General features: G+C 38.6%; 1 long non-coding RNA gene across 1 annotated transcript in view; it reads right to left on the reverse strand.

Annotated features, from left to right (window-relative positions):
• The window catches only part of LOC116784462, a 32,836-nt gene extending 12,199 nt beyond the window's left edge, over positions 1–20,637 (reverse strand). Inside the window, exon 1 of the long non-coding RNA XR_004356080.1 lies at positions 20,536–20,637. This is a non-coding gene — a long non-coding RNA (uncharacterized LOC116784462). The remainder of the gene's footprint in view (positions 1–20,535) is intronic.
• Between the last annotated feature and the right edge of the window lie 3,698 nt (positions 20,638–24,335).

Below are 24,335 nucleotides of genomic sequence, written 5' to 3' on the forward strand. Positions count from 1 at the left end.
CCCCTTAAGAAAGCTCACTGAAGTGAGCATGACTATTTGTACAGCAAGACAGTGACCCACTAAGAGTTGAGGCAGACAATATCCAGCATTAAAACATGACCTTTGGTCAAGAACTTCCCCAGACAATTCGGCTTACTGGGATGTGAGTGTATTCTTGGACTGAAAGTTCTCTTTGAAAGCATTGGGTTTTGTGAGTTGGTTCTTTTCATTGTTTTTAAGTCTCTTGAAATGGGCAAATTCTCTAAGATTTAGTGGATTTAGATGAAGTGCACACAATCATTCAAGGATGCATTCTGTTAAAAGGTGAAACAGATCGAAGTCACTGCAAAAGGTATAGGATGCTTGGGAGGCTCATTTGACAACAATAGTAATGCATGACACTGGTCAGTAAAATACATCTTTTTCAATTAACATTTTATCTACTGGAGGCTTATTTAAGTTACACCAAGCAATTTAAAAGTCTACAGCTCAGTGATGTGTCAGAGAATATATGCTCTCTTATTTGCAAGTCATTAAAAGTCACTGGTCCAGATGTTTCCTTCCATTTTCTGCCATAAATATGAAGCAAAGTCACAGCAACTAGGGGAATTAGCCTACTTCTGTGCTGCTGAAATTGAGAGAAGAATTCAACTCATTTGTCGTTAGCAAACAGATAGAGGAGGACCCGTGCCTTTTCAAAATAATAAACAGTGATGAGCACACTGCTCCCTAACACATCTATTTTTATTTTAAATGGTTTAGCCACGGCTGAAGAGCTTGAAGGAAATTAAGCTTCATCAAAAATCCTATTCATGCTTTCCAAACTGGAATGGATAGTCTATCATTTTACTTATGCACCTCTTTCAATTCTATGCTTATGGAACAGCGGTTTTCTGATTTGTTTCTTTCAGTGTGGGCTACTGATTGTGTGTTGTAGTAAAAGCCTCTTCATCTTGAAGAAAAATTATTACTAGTGCATTGTGGGATGCCAGAGCTACTGTTGAGTGTCCAGTAGCTTTAGCAGTTCATCAGACTGAAACTAGGAACACACAGCGGGTGGGACATCTGCCTGGAAATCTACAATAACATCAAAGACACACACACAAATTATAATAATGACTCATTATAAACTCTTTGTGCCTCTAGAAGAACACACATATCACAGCTTGTCACCTTGTAATCATCAAGAATGCGAAAATGCCGCCTGAAAATGGGTGAAACATATTTTCATATAAACATTCATATTTATAGGAGAGGAAGAAAGTGACAGTATATCAAATTAGAGGTAAAACACACAACACTGATGAAAGTGGAAAGACTTTTGGAACTATGCACACACATCTTTCTAAAAAGAAAAAAGAAACAAAGCAGCTCTATTTTTAGAGACAACATGAATGTGGAAAACCATTTGTGTTTAGGGGATGGGCGGTTATGCAATATTTGGTAGCCATAGGAAAACTATGTAGTTTTTCAAATTATGCACTTTTTATGTTATTAGGACTGTGGATGTCCCATCCCTGGAAGCATTCAAGGCCAGGTTGGACCTTTAAGGTCCCTTCCAACACAAGTCATTCTCTGATTGTATGACTTTTGCATACTCTAGATCATCATATCTGTTGTCCAGAGTCCTCCTAATGTTATATTAAGGTCTAAATTTAAGCCCATATAACTTGTTTCAATTCACAGGGTCTTTTGTCTCTGGCACGTTTGGAAGTACATTCCAGCATGCTGTAAGAGCTTGTGAAAGTGAGGTGAGCCACAGTTCACAACTGTCAGCATGGTATTTGGAACAACTTTGCATTACAGAATGCCTTAACAGTGAAATAGCAATTTTGAAAAAGACTTAAATGATAGAAGGCTAAATACTTAACAAAAAGTTACAAGAAATCTTTATTGACTGGAGGTCAGGAGACAGAGAGAGAATTCTGCTTCCCTAGAACTCTTTACTCCCAGACTGAACTAAATTCATGACAGACAACAATGAAGTCAAGATCACTTTAAAGAGGACTGGGCAAGCATATACCCCATCCTTAGCCAGGTCCTTCCACTCTCAAGATGGAGAGAGTTAAAGTTTGAGAGAAAAATTTCTGGAGGTTCATCCAAAATGTGTACTTTACTGAGGACTATAGCTTTGCAAGGCAGTGATTTCTCAGACATACCAAATAAAAGAAAATGCTGAAAACAAAAAATTATTAATCTAAAATTATTTTCTTTGAGGCATCTTACACAAAACAGCTTTCAAATCTAAATGCTAATCTTTGAGACACCATTTACAAAACAAAGTTTAGCAACAGTCTCTATCATCTCTGACTGTTCCTCACCAAGAAGGTAAAGTCAAAGGGTCTCCATCTCTGATGAGGATATCCTATTAGAAGAGAAAAATTTACAGGAGCAAAGCAGCATCACTAACAGGTAGTGCAGAGAACCCACTTTTCAAAATAATCCTTACAAATAATGTTGCAATGCTTCCTTGAAAAAGAACAACTTTTGGTTGCAAATTGTCACACACAAATGGTGATCTCCCAACACTTCCAGTAACTTCTCCAAACAGCCAAGTTCACTCCAGAGTGAACCTGAAGATGTTAAAATTGCTGCCTACTGCACCAGTGTGTAAGAATAAACATGTACCCTAGGACAGAGGTAGTTACAGGTTATCAAAGGAGTGAAATAGCATAAACACTTTATTTTTTATAAATACTGGCTAGTGTAACAAACAGGTAAAAACAGTACCACAGCAACAGGCTTGCCTATGGCCAGCATCATGAGAACAGCTTTGAACCTCCTAGCCAAGGCCATTTATCAGCATGCAGTATAAACCACTGCTTATCACTTTCACAACCACTTCATGCTGGATGAGAAGTGCCTCTCCCCAGCTGTCTGCATGCTATCATGAGCACAGTCAGCACAGCAAAATCACAGAAATCACAATGGTAAACCCACTGTCACCTCAAGGGCAACTTTTGGCAAACACTCCCTTTTATATTAATCCAACTTCTCCTTCAAACACAGTTGTGATCCATTTGTTCACTGGCTTTTCCCATCTAAATTCCTCTGAACAAACTGTGCACCAAATAAGAACTGACAACGAGCAGACATCAAAAGTGACTTAGTTCTTTGGATCACTTAACTCTTGAGAGGCAGGCACAGCAAAGGAGACACGTGTATTCCCTATGCAGCAAGGTTTGTGTTTTTAAGAAAATGTCCCATGCAAGCTAACTTCTCAAAATAAAAAAAAAAAAAAGGTTTAACGAGAGAGAGGAAGGGAGGACAAAAAGGGGAGCTCTGGTGATTTCTTAGGAGACGACAAGATAACTTAGAGAAACAGAGAACAGGAATAAATGCTTCAATACCAAGCAACAAAGAGATAACAAAAAAGGAAAACATTCAGAAAGAAAAAAGGCATAAATCTGTAGATGCCCAGACAATAGAAAAGGAAGCATGCAAACAAGGAGAAGAAATAGTAAATCGTTTACCAGTTATATTTCTTCACCAAATTGGTGAAGAAGGCTAACAGTACCAAGGACCACCTACCAAGCACCAGCCTCCAGACACCACTGAGACCTGCTCTTCTCACTCTGAAGAGCTGCCATGACACCATGGAGCCTGCTGGCTCCCCAGGGCCCCAGTGCTGAAGCCAGGACCTGTCTTCATTGCCCAAGCCAAGGGCAGGGCAGCCTCAGCCCCAGGCATCAGGCAGGTCACCTCCCACAGCCACACGGCTTCACCTGGGGTCACCCTGCATACCTGGGCCCTGCAGTACCCAGAGGCCACAGCCACCTTCAGGAGCGACTCCTTTCAAGCACTATCCCATCACACTGACATTTCCCCCCATCTCCATAACTTGGAAGTAGATTAAACCACTGCCTCCTCTTTCCATTCTTCATTTCTTTCTCTGGAGGTCAGAAAAAAACCCAGGCACCTGCATCTCCCTAGAAAAAAATTATATTTTTATTTATGAAAACTTATTTTCTGATTTACTCCACAAAGTCCAATCTTTTCTCTCTTCCAAAAACCACCTGGCATTTCAACCCAGCAGCCCATGATATCCACACATATAGAGGATCTAATTCAGACAGCAGAAATTGATTTTCACCTTAATCTCACTGCATTTAACAGAAGGAGATAGTGGAGTTCTTTTACTGGCAGCTTGACTGACCACTGCTGCCAGCAAGACTGACCAAAAGTGGGATCCTGAGGTGACAAAACTAGCAGTAAGTCATCACAGGTACCTTATCACCTGAGTTACAGTATTTTTCTTACCCTTGCTACTATCAGGTGGCCTCATGCTCCACTAAAGGGAACAATTACTGATACTCAAAGTAATGCTGTTTCTTGTGGGAAATATAAACTTAAATGAAACCTAAACAATATGCTTTGCTCTTATGCAATTATGTGCGGCAGTAACAGGTGAAAAGACAACAAAAATAATGGCAAGAAATAGGCAAAATCACAACAGTTCGAGAAGTTCTCCATGACACATCTGCTGTTCTTTAAATGAGACAATTGCAGGACCTGCTTCCTGAAATCCAAGTTTTCTCTTCTAATACCAATCACTTCCAGCTTTACTAAAGCCTCATTCATTTCCTTTCTTCTGGCCTTTCTTGTTCTGTTTTTATGAGAGGCATTTTGATAGCCTAGAACAAAAAACACTTAAAACTTTGGAAAGTTCAGTGCCAGTTTCCAAAAAGCATTAAAATAAACTTTCATGGTAACAGCAATAGTTAGTGCAGTCACAATCAAAATGATATTCAGTAAGAAGTATAATTTCACAGGCCCGTAAAACCAGATACAAATGTGAACTCCCTCAAGTGAGACTTATTCTTTTCTTAGTGTTCTTTTATTTCTACCTTTTATTGTTTCCAGATACCATCCTCCCTGTTAGCTTCCAGCAGCACTAGACAATAACGCAAAATTACCGTGATGTTGCCATGCATTAACAAAGCCAGTCCAAGTCACCTTGTCTTGGGAAGCTGACCACAGAACTATTCCCTCCTGTGATAGCAAAGTATTAACTGTTACTCTCCCAAAGGGTCAACTTACTTTATTGTTAGAAAAGAACCCTTAGAGAGAAGACAAACAACTTTATGAGGACACCATCACATACAATTTCATATAACCTACACAGACTATTCCTGTTTTATCTTGTAATTTTATTTCCTCTGTGGGATCATTTTATTTTTTCCAACAGAAAATTGCACATTTTAATACCTTTATTTTTTCCCATTATTGGGAGAACAGTTATACTTTGAGGCTATTTTCAAAGATGCAATCTTTAAATAATACTGAGAGCAAAAAAATTTAAATGGATCAAGGTACTGGAAATGCATGACTTGGACTAGGTAGTCCTTTTCTCCCTTACTAATCCGATCTCCTCAGCCAAATTTACCTCAAGTAACAAAGTAACAGTGCCATTACAGGGATTCCTCTTACCTATCAGGTCAATATGAGAAATTTAGGAGACTAGTAAGACATTTCATTAACTTGACAGTTTTTTACACTTAACTAAGTATATATCTTTGCTTACTTAATTCTCAAACAAAATTTCCATATATTCATTTCATTCGCTACCTTCACAGCAAGACTCTCTTCTAAGAACAGAAAGATGACCCTTCCAGAAGAGCAGAGGTATCTCAGATGGATGCACAATGCCTCTTCCTCTTAGATGAGGAACTTGGATTCACAGCGTACTTCACAGATAGGAATGCTACCTAGAGTAAAGAGTTGCTCTTTATTTTTCTATAAGTATGTCACACAATGCTGAGCTGCTCCCAACAGCAAACCCTCAAGAAAACTCTACATTCTGTTCACGTCAGACAAAGACATGAGAGACAATAAAATTCACATACAGGACTATCTTGCTGCTACTGCTTTATTTTACCTCTAATACTTATTCTGGGAGAGTCACTAGCGAGAATGGCTGGTCCTTGATGGCTGGGACATTTGCACGATACAAAAGCACATTCCCATCCCATTCCTCACCGAATAGTTGCCCAAACAAAGCATAGGAATAGGAATAGGAGAAACCAGAAAAAAGTCACCCCCAAACACTCTGGTACTCTTAATATAGTCTTCCTGAAGACAAGGGTTTAGGAGGAATTCAGAAGAGAAAATGTTTGGTCTTGGCACCAACATCCTGAATGCCTTCATTTACAATTACTGGATCTTCTTCCAACAGCCTTCCAGGTCATAGGATACACCTAATTTGATTCAAATGTGGTTTTGAAGTAGATCTTCCAAGTATCCCTGCTTACTGTGCTGTGCTTCACATTAGGTAGAGGTTTCAGGGCACATAATCAGGAAATCTTTTGGGGGAAAAAAAATTAAAAAAAAAATCTGAAAGACATTGTCCAGGACCTCACCTGATGCCTTCCAGTGACTAAGGGACATTCAGTCCGTGTATCGTATTAGGACTAGACCAAAGAAAAACCTGCTGAAACATATAGTGCAGATGCTAAGTCCTCATCATCGGTTTACTTTTCAGTTCTGCTTCTACTGTGCCACATTATTTTCTAATATAGATGTAAGATAATTTTCTTTCCTGGGCAAATTTAAACCAGCATTGTGAACAGTTTGAAACAATAAAGCCTGCTCATCTTCATCTTAATATTTGTCTTTGCCTGAAAAGGTTAACCTTTTCTAGAATGACTCAGTGGGAGTACCAGAGCTAACCGCATAAACAAATCCCAACACAAAACCAGTACCCAACAAACTTGGGGTCACGTAAGATTTACAGTGACCCAAAATGGTCAGATCAGTTTGAAGTGGGTAGCAGCTTTGCTGGTACTCTGGAAAGAGCCCAGCAGCTTAATAGGCTTGGTGGCTCAGCTAGACTAAAGAGGGGTGGAAAAAGGCAAGTGAGCCTAAAACAAATATTAGTTGATCATGGTTCATGCCCATTAGCAAACACATCACTAAACACAACTATAGGAAACAAGACTTACTGTTCCATATCGAGCAAAACAGAGCAAAGACTGTATCTGCTGACTTTTACTCCTACCCACATTTTTCCTGTTCAGTGAGGAAAAAGGAGATGCCAGCTAAAAATATACTGTCTCACCAGAGCTGTTTATGTTTCAAGCAGTAATTGTCATAAGCAGCTGAAAGTGCAGTAGAGAGAACATTGTTGTTGCCCCAGGTGGTAACCAAGGAATCAAAAGATAAGTTTTTCTCAGTGCATTTTCAGACAACACAAAGAAGGATTGCAAGGTTTTTCTTTGTGTTTGCTTAACCCATCCTGGAAAGTGGAGTCTTTAAGTTGTCGTTAGAATATCAGAGATAACCTAAAACCATAATTGACGTTGAATTCCCCATTAAAATGACTGAGAATTAAAAAGAGCTGATCTTTGCTCATGTAACAAGAAAAAACCAAGCTAGACACAATGAAAAAAAATACGAAGAATCAATTTTAAAAGCTCCGCAAATGCCTGACTAAAGAACCTATTCTTTTCAGCATTTCTAGCATTAATGCCACTGCATAAAAAATAAAAAGATTTATTGAAAATGTTAAAAGTAATGCATTATCAGATGTTATTTGCAAGCTAACAAAAAAAAAGATAAAATTTAATATCAGAATATGTGACCCAAACAGAGTCCATTAATAGTCCTACTTACCAAAAACATTCAAAACAGATTAAACTAAATGCATTTTTAGAACATTTCTGGAAATAAGTTAAATTGATCACTGAATCAAAATATCTGCTAAAAAAGCAGCAATTAAGAATCTTTGAGATGCACCTTGTGAAATTATTCCCTCTCTATTTTACTGTGAGGCAAAACACAGGCATGTATGGTGCAAGTACACCATACCCTACTCAATCAGATGTGTTGGCCAACTGACAATGAAAGGTTTAAGTCAAGTGGCACATCCATTTTCTAGTGAAGAGTTTCACTACCTCATGTATGCCTTCCAAACAAACAATATCTAACTACCATTTTTCCCCCTCTCACAGAACATGCAAATTGTCTATGATTTGAAGCAAAACCCTCCCATAATCATAACTTCCTGATGAGCTGCTGAATGATGTACCACTTATGCAAAAAATTTGTTCCTTTTTTTATCATTTCCACAGCCAAATATATAGTGTCTTCTTTTAACTTCTCAGTTTAATGCCACCCAATAAAAATATTTTTTAGTTAATATTATAGCACATTCTTCTAAAGTAATTGTTATGAGAATAAGAGCTTCTTAGTCATCTTCTCATGGCTGGTTTTGCTCTATTCTCTTGTAATTTTGAGTCTCTTACAGAATATATTCTTCCCCATTTTGCACATTATTCTTTTCATTTAACTCTAGTAATTAGATACAGGATGCCTAAAAGTTAGCCTTCCTTTACAGACTATGGGGAAAAAAAAAAATAGAAGACCGCTAAGGTTGGTTCAGCTTATCTCAAGAACCCCCTTAAAGAAGAGGGTGATTCATATCTTCTATATCTCTGCTCCTGACTAGCAGAACTACTTTTAAGAAGCTGGCCAGACAAGATGAAACCCTTGGCTGACACTTTACAGCTATATCTGCATCATCGGGTAGCATGGTGCAAACTGGAGTGCAACTGTAGAGCAGAACACTTGGTCCTGAGCAGCACACTTCCACACTGGGTATACCTCAGGGAGAGAGGGGAAGCAGCACTTCAGACTTGCTGTAGTCTGTCCCCACAGGCTGGAAGTCCATTAGCAGCTGGAGCGTATTCAGGTGTGCTCCTGCACACAGGAGTTTAGGCCTGACAGTTTAGTTTTACCACCAGTTTCCACAGCCCAAGACTGTTCCTCAGTGAGAACCCAAAGCAGTAAGTGCAAAAACCCAAGAGGCTCAGTTTAAAAGCATGTCCTCTGTCCAAACTAAACTGCTAATATAGATGTATCATGAGTCAGTATTTATGTACTTTGAAATGTAACTTTGGGCTTTCTGGCACTGCCATCCAGGCAATTACAATCCCTTTGGTAAAAAGCCCACCCTCCGCATCAGCGCTGCATTTCTGACTGTCGTTGCTTACGTTGGAGTGCCTTTCATTAACAGAAGTGGGGTGTAGGCAGCCTTTTGAATGAATGCCCAGTACCAGCTACAACACCAACTCCGCTACTCGTATTGAAAATATCTTACCAAGCACTTCTGTAGCTGCATCTGACACCTTCATGATTTTATATATAGACAGTCATCTTGTTCTCTTGCTCCACAGATGACTGATTGGAGAGACAAACAGCAAAGGACAACAATATTGTTGAGAATGAAGTGAAAAGCTGCTGGCATGAGTCGAAGAGTGAAAAATTCCAATGCTCCCATTTTCTCAAACACATTATTCTTGCCTTTAACCTTAATGATTTTTTTCTCACTATTCAGGTTTTAAAAGCCTCTGATGAATCTAAGGGTAAAACATTTTCGTTTTCAATAAGAAATCAAGCCAAACACAGTATGAGGCAAACTGAATTGAAAAGTACTCCCTGGGAGCAAAGTAAAGACTAATAATGGACACACTGAATCACCTGACAGTGAATCTCTCTCTAGCAAATGTCGCTGTTAAATCAGGCATCTTTTTTTACCACAGGGAAGCAATTGCATGGAAAATTTAAATCTCACAGAGGGAACCATTGATTTTAGAAGATAAAGACCTACTAATAATGAACCCAGCAACAATATAACTTCACAGATATTTAGCAGTATAAACTGCATGTCTTGTATCCTTTGGGTATGCACAGACAGCAAAAGGTCACTCTGCTTTGTTATTCATATCAGAACATTTAACCTAAGAGGCTCTTCTACAAGGCACAAGAAATAAATATATTTGTAGAAATCAGGGGTTTGCACATGAAGCACATACCAACATGCTCCTTCACTTCAGGAATGCTACACGTCTAAAATTTCCAACCCAATTTCAGTTGGAAGCAGTAGACTGATTCAGGAGAGATAAAGCAGTAATTCACATATCTTCTAGCAGAAGCAAAGACAGAATTGGTATTTCTCTCTCCTCCTGCTCCCATATCACTATTAGGAAAAGTTACCAAATGGCTACTCTTCTCATCACCAGAAATAAAGGTCTCTGTTCGCATACTCCAACCCTGCACTCTCACTTCCCCAATGGGTATTTCAGAACCTCCCTCTGACCACCTCCACAGATGAGGCTAGACATCACTCCTGGCCCCTGAACTACCTTAAGTGAATTTGCCATGCCCAGAGAGTGCATGGAGAAGGCCAGTCATTACATGTCCTGACCTTCACATTTCAGCAGCTCCCTCCTCCTCTTTCTACATCGTCCCTTGTACCTGCAAGTCAGATGGGGTAAAAATGTCTAAGATAGAACTACCCTTACCTTTCCATATAAATATTTATTTTCCCCAGACAGCTCTAGACTTCAATGTGCCCCTCAGTAGGGTTTACATCAGCCCTCAGAAGCAGCAGATCAGACACAGAGATAACAAAATACCATGTAAGTTATACGCTTGCATCCGTGTGATGCAAAAACCACCTCTGCAGCACAGTCAATGTCTCAAATTTAGGTCAGACTAGACTTAGCTAACTACAGCAACAAGCTCAACACAAGGCTGAAATGCCTTTCCTGGAAGCTTGGGAAACTCTTGGCAGGTACCTCACACTACTGCGCTCTTGGCCAAGCCAGATAATTTAAAGTTAACTCAGGTATGCCCTGGTGCACAGTCACAGTAGCAACTGTGCAAGAGTAGAAAAACCCTAGATTTAAATCTTTGGTGGTCCAATTCCCTACTGTTTTGTATTTTCTTATTACATCATCGACAAAGAATTATTACAAAACATTTCACTACTACCTGAAAGCATTTAATATATAATATACATGTACACACAATTCATGTGCAACAAAGCTTTATGTACCTACTATAAAGATTCAAGGGAAGCTGAAATTAAAGGCAAAAGCTCGAATACAGATCTCTGAGAGGCTTTACATCAGTTTTCCATTGATATTAGTGTATTACTCCCAATTTACATCAGTGTAAGGATGGACAAATATAGGCCCAAGGATTATGAAGAGATCAAGTCCACAAAAGAGGAAAAGAGCAAATTTTATAAACATAGGACTCCATTAAGCTGCCTATATAATACCTGAATTTGCAGCACTACACCTCATATATTGCTGCATTTATTTCTATTATGAAACAGTTTTTAACCAAAAAAAATTTGTCTGATTAAATTAAACTAGAAGTTTGAAGACTAAAATCTGTCAGAACAGTCCTGAGAAAAAGTTATTCAGAGTTTGTGTTTCACAAGCAATTTGAAATTTGCCCTTGATCATCTTTAGTATTAGTTTTTTGCTGAACTCTAGCCTAAATTCTAAACTCAGAGCTTTATAAATTTTACAGAAAGTTTTAGTCTATGCAGTGTCATTGTCAGCTCTGTCAGACTACAACACTTCTGTCTTCACATAGAGAACAGAAAAGCTGGCAGCTGCCTCTCATACAGTAAAATCCAGGAAATTACTACTGTAAGAAAGTATATTGAAATAGAAAGTGAATGATTCAATGTCAATTTAATCCAAAATTGCATAGAAGGACATTTTTCATCATCACTAGAACATCATACTAGAGCTTTTGGAATCTTACTTAGTGCTCTTTCTACTGACTGCCATAATGTGCCCCACAACCCTTTTCTTGCCTCATGCCAAGGCAAAAATGAAACAGAAAAAGTGACATATTCAGTGCTGTCATTTTGTGCTTTCCACAAATATACAAAATTGTTTTGAGTGGCAGAAGTTTCAGTCAGTAACTCAACTGAGCATCGTAGTTTATTTGTACTAAAAGTACAAAGATATTATACTTTTTATACTCAGTGGATTTTCAATCAATTCCCTGCAGTTGTTATTTCCAGCATCTTTGGTTATGCTTACTGAGAACATTAACTGAGATTCTATACAGCAAATGTTTTCACATAGTAAACATTTGGCTCAACATTTTACGTATGGTGAAATAGTTTCAAATAACAAATATTTATATAACAAGAACAAAAAACTGTTCACAAGCATTCTTCTAATTGTAAGCAAGAGCATTTGTCTCATACTATACATTATGAATTATTCTCATGTAATATACATACAGGTATTAAAGTTTGTCCTCAACTAGTAGCCCAGGACTGAATTTGCAGTGTAAGTTTCTCCTCTTAACAGACTGAAGCTGAACAGTAAATATAGACTCTAAACATCAGAAAAAAAAAATATCTCCAGCCTTAAGTCTGGAAGCCACATCTTATTACAGCATCACAAAAGATAAACTAAAACCAGATTTTAATCTGAAATTCAATATGGCCTGAGAAGATTTACTTCATATTTGGAGACTCCAATCAAGTATTAGATAGGACAAAACCATTAACAGACACCCTTCTATGATCAGTTTAAGGGATGAAACATCTACCTGTAAACCATGCCAAGTGGTATTAGCAACAGGATATATTCTGGTCTTTCTTTCTGGTTGCTATGCATTCATATTTTGCATCCAAAACAGAGATTGTGTGAAGAAGAATTTTGTTATTGAAATTTGACTGCCCCACACACTAGTCAGTAATGTTTCACCTTTTCTCAAAAGTTTTTTGACCTTATGTCAAAAACTGATATATGTCATGAAAAATTAGACTTATGAGACCTCAACATTTCACTGAGTATTGGCACATGATGTGTGTCATCCTAATTATGTCCTATTCTATGGCTCAATTCTGCAGGTATTCCGTGTAGTGCCAGATACTTCTCAAAGCGATGATGCTGCCAAAACACGTGGGATTACTTACCTAAGAAATGCAGTGCTTGAAAGAAAAGTACTGAGATACATTAGGCCCAGAGAGACGAACAAGGCATACATGATACATGCTACAATAAGATGAAAAAGCTTTGCAGAGGTGAAGTAAAGAACAGATGTTGCAGAAGACACAGCTCCCATGCCCATGGGAGGGAGCACCTTGGCCTCTGCATCACCCTCCATTCTCTAACGCTCTCCCAGGCCTCCTGGGCTGACGCGTTTCTTTGCACATCCACAAAGGGATTAATGATATCACCCCTAGACTATGAACTGCTCAGCTAAATGCCTAGCACACAAGATAAATGAAATATTTGCTTTTACATTTGCTTCCATGTAACAGCTTTCACTTCTCTTTTCCAGCAGTTAAATATCTCCCAGGCAACATTTCTGTCGCAAAACCCTGGGAGAAAAGCGGAAGGTATGCTTAGCTCTAAAGCTAGGTCTATCTGTGCAGCAGATCATCACAACCCCATGAAGTTTCTCTTAGAGCATTTGCTCTAACAAAAAAAAAGAAAAAAAAAATCCCTGTTCTCACCTTGCAATAACCTTGTAACACAGTCTGACGCTCCACACTTCCCGATCACAGCCTGCCATCTGGACTTTCGTCTTCCTCTGAGCTCAGTCCCGGTCCTGGGCCACCTCGCAGTTGTTAATTAGTGGCACTGTCTACATGCAAAATACCCTGGCCATCATCATTTATATTATAAATGCCTTTTCCCCCCTGAGTCTCTGCTATGTTCCTGCTGTTAAATGTCCTTAATTCAAATTCTTTATGCTAGGTTTTGCCTTTAATAATACTCCAATGAAAAACAATTTTAAAGCAATCCATACTGTCAGTGGTCCCCTCAAGCAAATGTGATTCCTCTTTCATGTGTACGTTAAGAAGTTTAAATTGAGTAATAAAAAAATACATTAAATTAAAAAAAAAATAAATAAATGCTTAAGGTCAACCATTGAACAAGACACACTTTTACACATTTTCCCAACAGCTGCCCATATGCTTTGTAAGTTCTTGCAGACCATCAGCTCCCACTCCAGCCTACCTTCATCATTACAAGCTTTAGCTTATAAGAAAAATTAATGTAACATATTACAAAAGGAAAGTTTTAGAAATGGACAACCAGCTAAAGCAAGTTAGTAATGAATGCAACAGCTGACTGTCAACACATTCTATTCTGCTAATATATCAGCATGATGGCATCAAGGAAAATGAGGCTTTTTGAACTGAAGAATTAGCAACCTTGAGAAATCAGTCAAATAAATCAAAAGCTATTGCAGACACAATCAAGAAAAATATTGAGAAAGCATATTCTTACAGAGAAGATACTAGACTGGGATCCAGAAAAGTAAGTTTTACAGTTTCTGAGGTTCTTAAGTATCCATGCTATGAATCTCAAATCAGTTGGTTTGGTAATGACAGAACAGAAGAACCTACTGATGCACATTAAGTGTTCTTTGAAAATTCTACATAATGGTTAACACTCAGAAGCACATAAATATGCAAATGCCATCTACTTCAAATTTCCAGAGATAACTAGGTGCCAATGTATTTTTGAAAGTATTCTTTGACTCTTCAACAACAAAACCTATTTTCCTGCTCTCAACTTTCGATCTTGAGGTCTCCAGTAGCTTGTAAAGTACAAAGAATAGACTAGTCAGTAACTAGTCAGCACAGGAATTCCCTGGGACTCCTTCTGCCCCAAGAGGCAATGAAGCTAACAATTCGTAAATGCATTCAAGTTTAGATTTGCATATCCATATTATCATCACCTCTCTTTCCTGTTTAATAGTGGACCAATTTTAAAGGGCATTCTGTTTTCCAGTGCTTCTGTGATACCTGCTTGGTGGACTGACATTACACCATGCAGTGCATAGTATGGTTCCCTGTGTCTCCAGAGGGATGCTGACTTCTCCACCAAGAACTTTTGGAAGTCATACTAGCTGCCACTGGGTGGCAGATGGGACAGTAGCAGCTCTTGTGCAGAGAATCAGGGAATGGCCTTTCCCAGAGCAAAGTTCACTTATTTCCTCATTTTCCTGACACAGAGAAGTAGGTCCAACAAGCCTTATTCTACCTACAGGCCTCTTATTTTTAGTGTCCACTCGAACAACTGCCCTTTCCCCCTAACTCTCTCTTCTACAGCATGTGCAGCCTGGGTACCTCCCACTCGGGACAAACAAATTCGGCTCCAGCAACAACACTGAGAAACTTGGAAAGTATTACAGGACACATTCTAGCCCTGCCTCTATATCTAGGAATTTGCTCCACAGACAGTGCTCATCAGCCAGAAACAGGACACGCACATGTGTGCTTAAGCTCAGTACTGCATGTGTCAGAGTCCTGCAGCAGCACCTGTACTACCATGGCTGGCATCTGACCTCACCTTCCTGCCAGACATGAGACTGCTTTCCTGAGGAAGGTTTACAGTCTCATTTTGTTTTGAAAGAAACTTATATTTTAGGAGCATAACTTGGCATCCCTCTGGAGACATAGGGAACCTTGCTGTTCACTGCATGGTGTGATGTCAGCCCAGTCAGCACGCATTAGAGAAGCGTTGGAAATCAAAACACCCTTTAAAATTGGTCCAACATTAAGTAGGAAATATATAACAATAATAATATGAATATGAAAGTCTAACTTTTTTATGCTTTCAGAAGAAATTTATAATACTATTTCTCATGGGCCCCCAGGGCAAAAAAATCCAAGTATCACCAAGACACTAGCCCCCAAAAAATCCAGCGCATATCCTGAGCCAGTGGATAACAGTATGGCCACATTGACTCTTACAACAAAATAATTCATGAAGACATGCAAGAAAAGAGTTCTGCTGAAGTTTTAATTCTCTTCTCTTGGGCACAGACAAGTGTAATGACACAGCACTGCAAATTAAATATTCTAATGCAAATCAGGCCCATTTCTGAATGTCGCAGTGACCTGAACAGCCACCCAGAATAAAATTGTGCCAAAGTTCCCTCAACCAAAGGACAAGTCTAATGGTGCTCATAGCACACAGAACTGTAGAAATAGATTTTCTCCATCTCATATACAAGTGCACAAATCTTGAAATTAATTCCTCTGAAGAAAATGAGATGGCTAGCAGTTGTATGAGAAACTAATGGGAATTTTAATAAGGTACAAAAAAATTTGTGATGGACACAGCTATTTGATATCTCTTATGCTTCATTCTGAATTTTAAATAATTAATTTTAAAAACCAAACAAACAGTAATTGGGTTTTAATAATTGAGAGAATACCAGATAAGGAAACAATATCCAACAAAGAGCAAAGGAAATTAAGAAGTAATAGAAATAGTCTTAGAAGACCCAGATAACTTGAAATCATATTTCAATGTATTTCATTTTTTCCTCCTGGGACTTCATACGCCCTCAAATCTCACTCACGTTCTTGCTTAGTTTCTACTCACACAAGACTTCAGCATTTTTATGTACTGCAGCAATACTATAGTAAGTTCTATGACTTGCAGTAGTTAATGCTGGAATAGGATGTGTTTGTATTTATTAAGAAATTTATTTATTTATTATCATCTGCCAATTATGTTCATTATCACCTCTGTAAGATGTACAAGTGAATTCAAAGATGTCCTCCTGCAGATTATATCTGTGACAGCCCTTTGAACCTGTCAGCATTTACCACTGCCAACTCAGTTTTTGATGGGTGGCTGCACAGAAGAGAGGACCTGTATACAAGCAACATGCAGGTATGGGTCAGTTGTTTGTCGACACTGGTTTTCTGTTTACAAGAGTGTTTGACTTGGGTGGGCACTGATAGGAGAAATGATCACTGATGTACAAGAACAATTAATTTTCCTTGTCTTGCAAGCTATTTAAGATATAAGGTTGCATTATATATAAAGACCATGAGATAAAGATCAGTCTATTGTCAGCTTTTTTTCATCACACGGAGATCTGAAAGGGTACCATGGATTTACAGAATTTGAAAGCCTGAATATTTCTAAATGCATAACAGAATTTCACAAGAGCCTTGTACAAAGAACTCGTGGGAGACCTAAAGCAACAAGTCTGGATTCTCTTAGAAAGAATAAAGAAGCACTTCAACTCATGCCAAAAGCCTTTGAAAAAAATTGCAGTGCTCTCCCTATCCCTCACTGCCCTATACATTTGTTTATTTAAATGAGTCTAATGTGAGATTGTCAGATATGCGGTATGCCTCTGATATGACTAAGCCAGGGGCAACTGGCTTAGCACAGAAATTGTTAGGAATGTATCTGAAGCCCCCAGTTGAGTAATAAGCCCATTGATGAAGTCTCCAAGCTGCTCTCTGGGAAGGCTTCTGCCCCATAATACTACCAGTGGTGACCAAAAGGGCTACGTGTTTGAAAGTTTCCAAGGTCTGCAACACAGTTGAACCCTAACATGTCGCTCAGGCTTTGCAAAGTTTTAAAAAAATTGCAGCAATATGTTGTTGTTGCTTTATAATAAAGCATAAAAATAACCAAGAGAATTTCTCTCAGTTGTGGGCATGGTCTGCTGTGCTGAAAGTCGGCAGGATTATTCTGACTGTTGGACTGAGTCAACAAGCATGTACAGGCATCCAGGTCCCATACAGGTAACAGGGGCCAGATATTGTTACACCTTATCTCCTACAAACCACTGCACAATTTTTATCCTTGGAGTAGTTGTACCTCACAAAGTGGAGTATATCTTGTCCCAAAATATATTACTACAGCTTTGAGCACCAGCAGTTAGAGACCTGTCAGCAAGCAAATTAAAGTCAACTCAGCAGTTAAACTACCTAATCAGCCTTACTGGTTGGTCCTTGTTCTTTTCTCATACCAATGCAAGTCAACTGACTGAGATTATTCCTAATTTTTGCCACTGTTTCTGAGAGAATAATCTATCTTGTTCTTCTCAGGGGATGCCCTGAGTTAGATTCTAGACTGCACAGCACATCCTTGCAACCCAAGAAAAGTCCTCCACTGTACACAGGGACTTTATTTCCTCTTCCCCTACCAAAAGAGGAGGTGGGAAATCTATCTCCTTGTTTTGCCAATTGATGGGCAATAGAGAGGACACAGACACCAACAGAGGGAATGGTCTTACTTTACTAGCAGTATTAAGACAACACAAAAACAAAATAATGCATTTAATATGGCAATAAGCTTAGCACATGCAATGTTTAGGCCACAAACAAAGCAAGGTAATGCATCTAATCATTACTATACAAGCAAAGAATAGTGATTTAAAAAGATACATCACCAGTTACCCCATTAATACATTACCATCATCCAGGCCGCTTCATTCGGTGGGGAGCCCTGAGTCACAGCAACGGGACAGGGAAATCCTACGCAGTGCATCTACTTGTAGGTGAGGTCCCCATCTTTGCTGTGAGGGGGTCCATCCACCTTTCATAGGGCCAAATTGGCAAGTCAGAGCACATTGCATATTTTGTAATGCGGAAACATCTGGTGATAGTCTTCCTGACTACCCAGGGCCAGGGCATGGCCAGAGTCCAGGCCTCGGTTGGGCAAGGTCCTCTAAAGGTCCCCAAAATATCTTGCAGACAATCACAATAGTATAGCACAACTTCTCAAGCATCTGGTTTAACAAACAAAATTTGGCAAAAGATTTCTTAAGCATATGGTTTGACATAATAATACTTAGCATAAGCAGTCTAGCTAATCTATGTATAAAGTTCGCCTATTTTTCTATATCAAATAGGGACAGTACAGGATTCATCTGTAAGTCAGTTCTGGCCTATCTCAGGCCATAGCACTTCACTCCTGAAATAAAATTTTCAGGTTGTTTGTTAGTATAATTTACGATTGGTCACCTTAACACCTGGCTATCCCAGTTAATCCTATCTAGGAAGCTAAGCCATGCCACATTTAAGAATGTCCTTTGACCTTTGCTGGACAAATGGTTAGGAACTGAGAATCACTCTTCCCCTTTAGAAGAGTTTTTCAAAGACTGATCAAGAGAGAAATGTAAACATTAGCCTGCTCCTCTCCCTCCTATGAATTTGGAAATGCTGGTCCCCACTGCACTACAAGAGTAGCACAATAATTCAGCTGTCACAGTGAGAAGCCAGTCAGCTTCTGCAGGAGGCAGAAGGGCTGTTCTGCTCTCCTACCTCATGCTCTGAGAGGAAGTAACAGAGACAGCAAGTGGAACCTTTGATGGAAGGTCAGCATTAGCAGATCTCCTTTTCCTGTGTTTACTTGAGCATGTTTTCAGGCAGCCAGGGAGATCACCAACAGCAGAACTCATGAGACCTAAAGACTTGAAGACCTTCTTTTCCCTAGGAAGAACTGGCAGTCTCCCTCCCTCCGTTGTCACTGCTGCCATGTTCACTACTGGCTGTCAGACATACATCCTATTAAAACAAGATTACAGGAGTAAAAGCATACCCACAACCACCTTGCAAGCTGTTCAGAGTTCTGCAGTGGTGCTGGATCATCACCCTCAGGCATCTCGCTTAGGTCCTTTACTGTTCTTCACTCTATGCTGATGCTGCTTCAAAAACCTCTCTAAAATGCCCTTTTCATATATTCATCCTGCCAATATAGCCGTCAGAAGCCCTCAGAGCCACACTCACAAGCCCCAGCAAAGTCTGGGGCTTTATTCTCATTCCTGAGCATGGGTCTCCCAGGTGATTTTAAGTCCCTCTTTTCTTGCCTCATTAGTATTTTCTACCCAGCACACACATTATAAAGCACACAGATACAAATAAGACAAGTTATAATTCTGTTTTCTTGACAAGATGTGCCTTTTAAAGTCTCTCCTGGTAAAAAGCAGAAACAACTACTGCTGGAAAGCACTTGGAGAGAAATATCAGCAGCAGTACAATGTAAATAATTTACCAAGCCATTTTATTAGATTGCATTATGCAGAGAAGAATAAATCATCAGATGAACATTAAATATTTCATGGAAGTTATTGTAAAGTTGAAGAATCAAGTGTCCTTCTCTATCATCTCAGAGCATGGAAAAGTCATCAATACATTTTAGAACTGCCTCTTATCCCCTTTGCAGCACTGAAGGAGATGGATTCTCTTGAATTTTACATGCACTAAGTATTCGACATCCAGATTTCTAGAAGGGGAAGAAAAAAAGGAAAAAAAAAACCACTAACAAAAAAAGCCAAACAAACAAGGAGGGGAAAAAACCAAATCACTAAACCACAAACCACCCCCCACAGAGGCCTTTTTATGGCCTCTCAAATTGGGTAGCCAGAAATGGAGGCATATAAAATTGTTAGTAATTTCTGAAAACACTGACTCACTGAGCTAGTAATAAGCAGTTGTGTTGCTGAATGACTATTGAAACAAAAGACATTATTCACCTCCCTCGGTGATGCTTATTAGCAATAAATCTATCTTCTAGAGAAAGAAACAAGGTAAAACCCAACCCAACTCCCTATTTATAGTGCTGCCAAATGAACTTTTAATGTGAGATCATCAGAATTAATAAATAGAAAACCATGGAGCTCATCCAGCCATATAACTTGCTCTCCAAATCATTAATTTTTCAGGAACAATGGACGTAGTAAGTGTCTTGTGATTTTTGCTAATGATATATTTTCTCTTAATAGGCTGATAAATTCTCAGTACTACCATTGACTTTACAAATCAGAAGATAATTCTTACAACAGAGAGTTCACCCAGAACTGAAAAAGTATAAATATTTCACTATTTATCCAGTTTACATTTAGATATATCTATTTCAAAATACTTCTTTTTCAGGTTTCTCTTTTTTTTCACTTGTGCTCATTACCAATAGTAAATCTGCAAAGTTTCAGCATTTTCTGTCACGCTTTTCCCTCCTTGTCTACCTTTAGCCACTACTTTTCATCCTACACTGACATTCCAGGTTCTCCTCAGGTCTGATGAAACTAAGGCAGTGCAGTATCTGGAGAAAGAACCACGGTGGATTAGAGCACCACAATTCATAGAATCATAGAATCAGCCAGGTTGGAAGGGACCTCTGAGATCATCAAGTCCAACCCTTGATCCACTACCACCATGGTTACTAGACCATGGCACTAAGTGCCACATCCAATCTCCTCTTAAAAACCTCTAGGGATGGAGAATCCACCACTTCCCTGGGCAGCCCATTCCAAATTGTCTGCTTTGAAGGAGTAGGTATATGAAGCTCAAAATAACTACTAATCTGAATTGAGATCCTTATGTGCACAGGGCCTGGACAACTTCAACTTCTAATATCCAGTCTACATTGAAGAAAGTCAGTGGAAAAAAGGATTAGAGCTCTGAAAACACAAGAACTTTTTTTGCTAGCAGAGCCTCCACAAAAAAAGGAAGATAAGACCAGAACATTGTATTTCTCAGCTTCTGGCATTGTTTTAGCTTATGTAACACACTAAAGACACTAATATGTCATTTTACTTCAATACTAGGTCAAAATAAAGCAAGTTGTGAAAGTTCTCATGGGAATAAAAATTATTTTTAAACAGTAAGAAAAAATTAGGTTTGACCCCAGAGTAAGAGCTCTATATTTTACTTATTTCCAGAGAACTTTTGATGGTGGGAGAACTTGTGAAATCACTCAATATGCAAAACAATAAACTCTACAAAGGTAAGATGTGTGAAGAAGTGATTATTGAGGAAAATTAGTTTAAAACGCATTAGCAGTACGCACACTTGCATGTAATACACTTACAGATTTATAGTGCAGATCCTAGCACACAGACAAAACTGTATTGATACAACTCTATCTTGAAAGCAGAAAAAGGAGACATTTCACAGTTTCTCAAAAACTTCAGCAGTTGTGTGGAACCACAGCACTTCAGAGGTGGCATCAAAATTCAGGCTTCAAGTTCAGAACCAAGTGGATATAAATACAACAAAGGTTCCTGAAAATCCAGGTGTCACAAAAACATGAAAAAACTGAAAGTCTCCTTAATAATTAAAAGAGTGAACACTTGAGCATAAACTGTTAGTTCAGCAGTTACTGCTTCAGCACACAGCTTCATGGCTGGAACTGGGAGGTCCTGGGTTCAGAGCCAGAAAGTGCTTCTGACTCACCCCCATTTTAGAAAGGTGTTTGACTGCACCTTGTTTCCAGTTTTTCCTCAGATTCATCAATTTCCAAAGCAAGATACTGATACCAAGAGCAGGTTTTATGCACAGAATTCCTCTCAACAACACCATGATAAAAGGGTAAAGCTTTACACCAAAGTGTTTGGTCTCTTCTTCCTTTTTTCCTAACTAGATCATCCCTATTGCTTTCTACCATCTGATCTTGCCCCCTACAGTCTTTGTAACGCTGAAAACAAGAAAATATTACATCTGCAGTTCATTATAAAGCCTAGTTGCCCCAGTTGTTCTGGGAGGGAATTGGTGTGGTTTTCTTCCCAATTTAAACACAAACAAGCAGCCAGGCACAGCCCAGGCCAGACTACACAACATTATATTTTACCTGAGCTAATGGGCTGTAGCAAGTGCCACATGTGTTCTGTAATAGGTCCAGATGCATTCAAACAAAATGCATTTGGGTCTCTGATGCTGCTGGTTTAATGAGAGTTGTTAGTCTCACTTTTCCTAAAACAAATTAGTCAAAATGCCATTATTTTATCCAGTATCTAGTCAACCTCTGCTATGCTATAATCAAAATATATCCAGCGAATACCCTTGAAATTTTCATTTTATTTACTTAGTCTGTAAGTCTCATCAAGCTCCCCTATATCAAATCCAATAACCTGATTAACAAATTAATCATCTTCACACAACACCCAGCATAGCAAAACACTATTATACTGCTTTGTCTTAGTGAGCAAAACAGAAATCCACATGATCACGTAATGAAGCACAAGTGAGATACAAAGCACTGAGCATATTATTTGATATTATTCTGCAGAGAGCATGTGTGCTCAGTTGTCTTCCAACCAACGAAGCGGGGTTTTTGCATCTGACTTATGTTATCCTATAACACTGCATAATTCTAACAGCAAACTTGAGATTCAAATAGGCAAGCAAGGAACTGGACCATCTCCCAGAAAGTTCTCTGAAGGCAGTCTATCCTTCTTAGCAACCAAGAGATGACTATGGTGAATTAAAGAATTAGATAATAAAACAAAAGCCTAATCAGAAATACTATTGCCAGCATTTTACTGGCACAGGGCCCATGGGAATAAAACTTAAAATTAAAAAAATCCTCTAAAATTATTTTAATTTTTCACAAAGTTAACTTAAGGAATTGAAAAGCAGAAGTTGAGAGACACATGACAAAGATGAAAGAAATACAAACTACTGAAAATCTTTCAAGAAACACGAAGAAATGATATCAGTATTTTTTAGTAGCTTTAATGGCTTGGCTAAATTTAGACTAGTCAAATCTCATGGCACTGCACTTTGTGTTTGTGAACACTCTGTAGCAACTCACCTATTGAGAAGAGTTGGGGCAAATTCACATCTAGATCAAGTAAGCATAGTTCTCCCAAAGTTCGAACACTCTTGTTCCCCTCCACCAAGGACAAATCCAGGCTGTTGGCCACACGAAAGCCAAGAAAGGTGAATTGGCAATTACATTTTGAACCCTAGGGTCTTACGTGCTACTCAAGTTTTCTAGGCAAGTGGCAGTGCCATCATAGGGAAATATTACTTCAGGCATGTAATACAGTACAGAAGAGCAAAAGAGACACTGCAGGAATAAAAGGCATTCATGCAGACCATATAATACCTATACTCCATTATTCCACTCCATTTGCTGGAGCTGCAAAGGCCAAGGCCATGGTGTCAGTCCAGAAATCCTGACCCTGGGTTCCAAAGGGGTAAATACTTGAGATTTGTAAGTAGAGTAAATATTAGTCTGTCTGAGGAAAATTCCAATACAAACACTGGTGGTAAAATTGATGAAGTGCCTAATCAAATAGTTTTAAGACTAAAGAATTTGTCAGATACCCTCTGATTTTTTTTTTTAATTTTTTTTTGGCATACCAGCATCCCATGAAAGCTCCAGAAGCTTTCTTTCATGTTTTCCTTCACTCTTTCTTCCTCCCATGTGAATAAACAGAAAAAGAATTATTGACAAATTAAGAAGACTACATGATGAAACCCAGAGAGTTAAGGGAATTCCAAATTTAAGGTTAACCAAACTTTCACTGTGCCCCTGTGCATGTGTATTTTCACGTAGTTCATAATGTACAGTGATCACAAACTGATAGATCAATCCACATTAGATTTCAGGGGGTTGTGCAAGTTTATTGACTTTCAAGGAACGTTACCACATATTTATTCAGTTTTAATAGGTGATTGAATAATAATCACCAAAAAACTAAAATTTCTCTTTCGGTCTTTGAAAGTATTGTTATTTTAACTACTTCTTTTCAGCTCCATCTTAAAAGGGATGGTGTATTCATGGTTAGTTTAGACTATTACATACACAATCTGTCATATCAGCTATTTGCATCCCTTTGGGTTTTAAAATACTGTCATTAAAAAAGGTTTAATTTACTTTAGCAGAATTACTTTTGTCTTATTTCCACTAAGAACATCAGGTTTCTAGTATGTTACTGTTTCTTCTAGACTCGCTGTGATATGAGCAAGTATTTATTAACAGTCCTAAATTATGGGGGGATGTCAATAGCTTCCAAAAACCTTAGAAAAATTGTATATT

Source organism: Chiroxiphia lanceolata, chromosome 3 (assembly GCF_009829145.1).
Source record: "Chiroxiphia lanceolata isolate bChiLan1 chromosome 3, bChiLan1.pri, whole genome shotgun sequence".
Classification (NCBI taxonomy): Eukaryota; Metazoa; Chordata; class Aves; order Passeriformes; family Pipridae; genus Chiroxiphia; species Chiroxiphia lanceolata.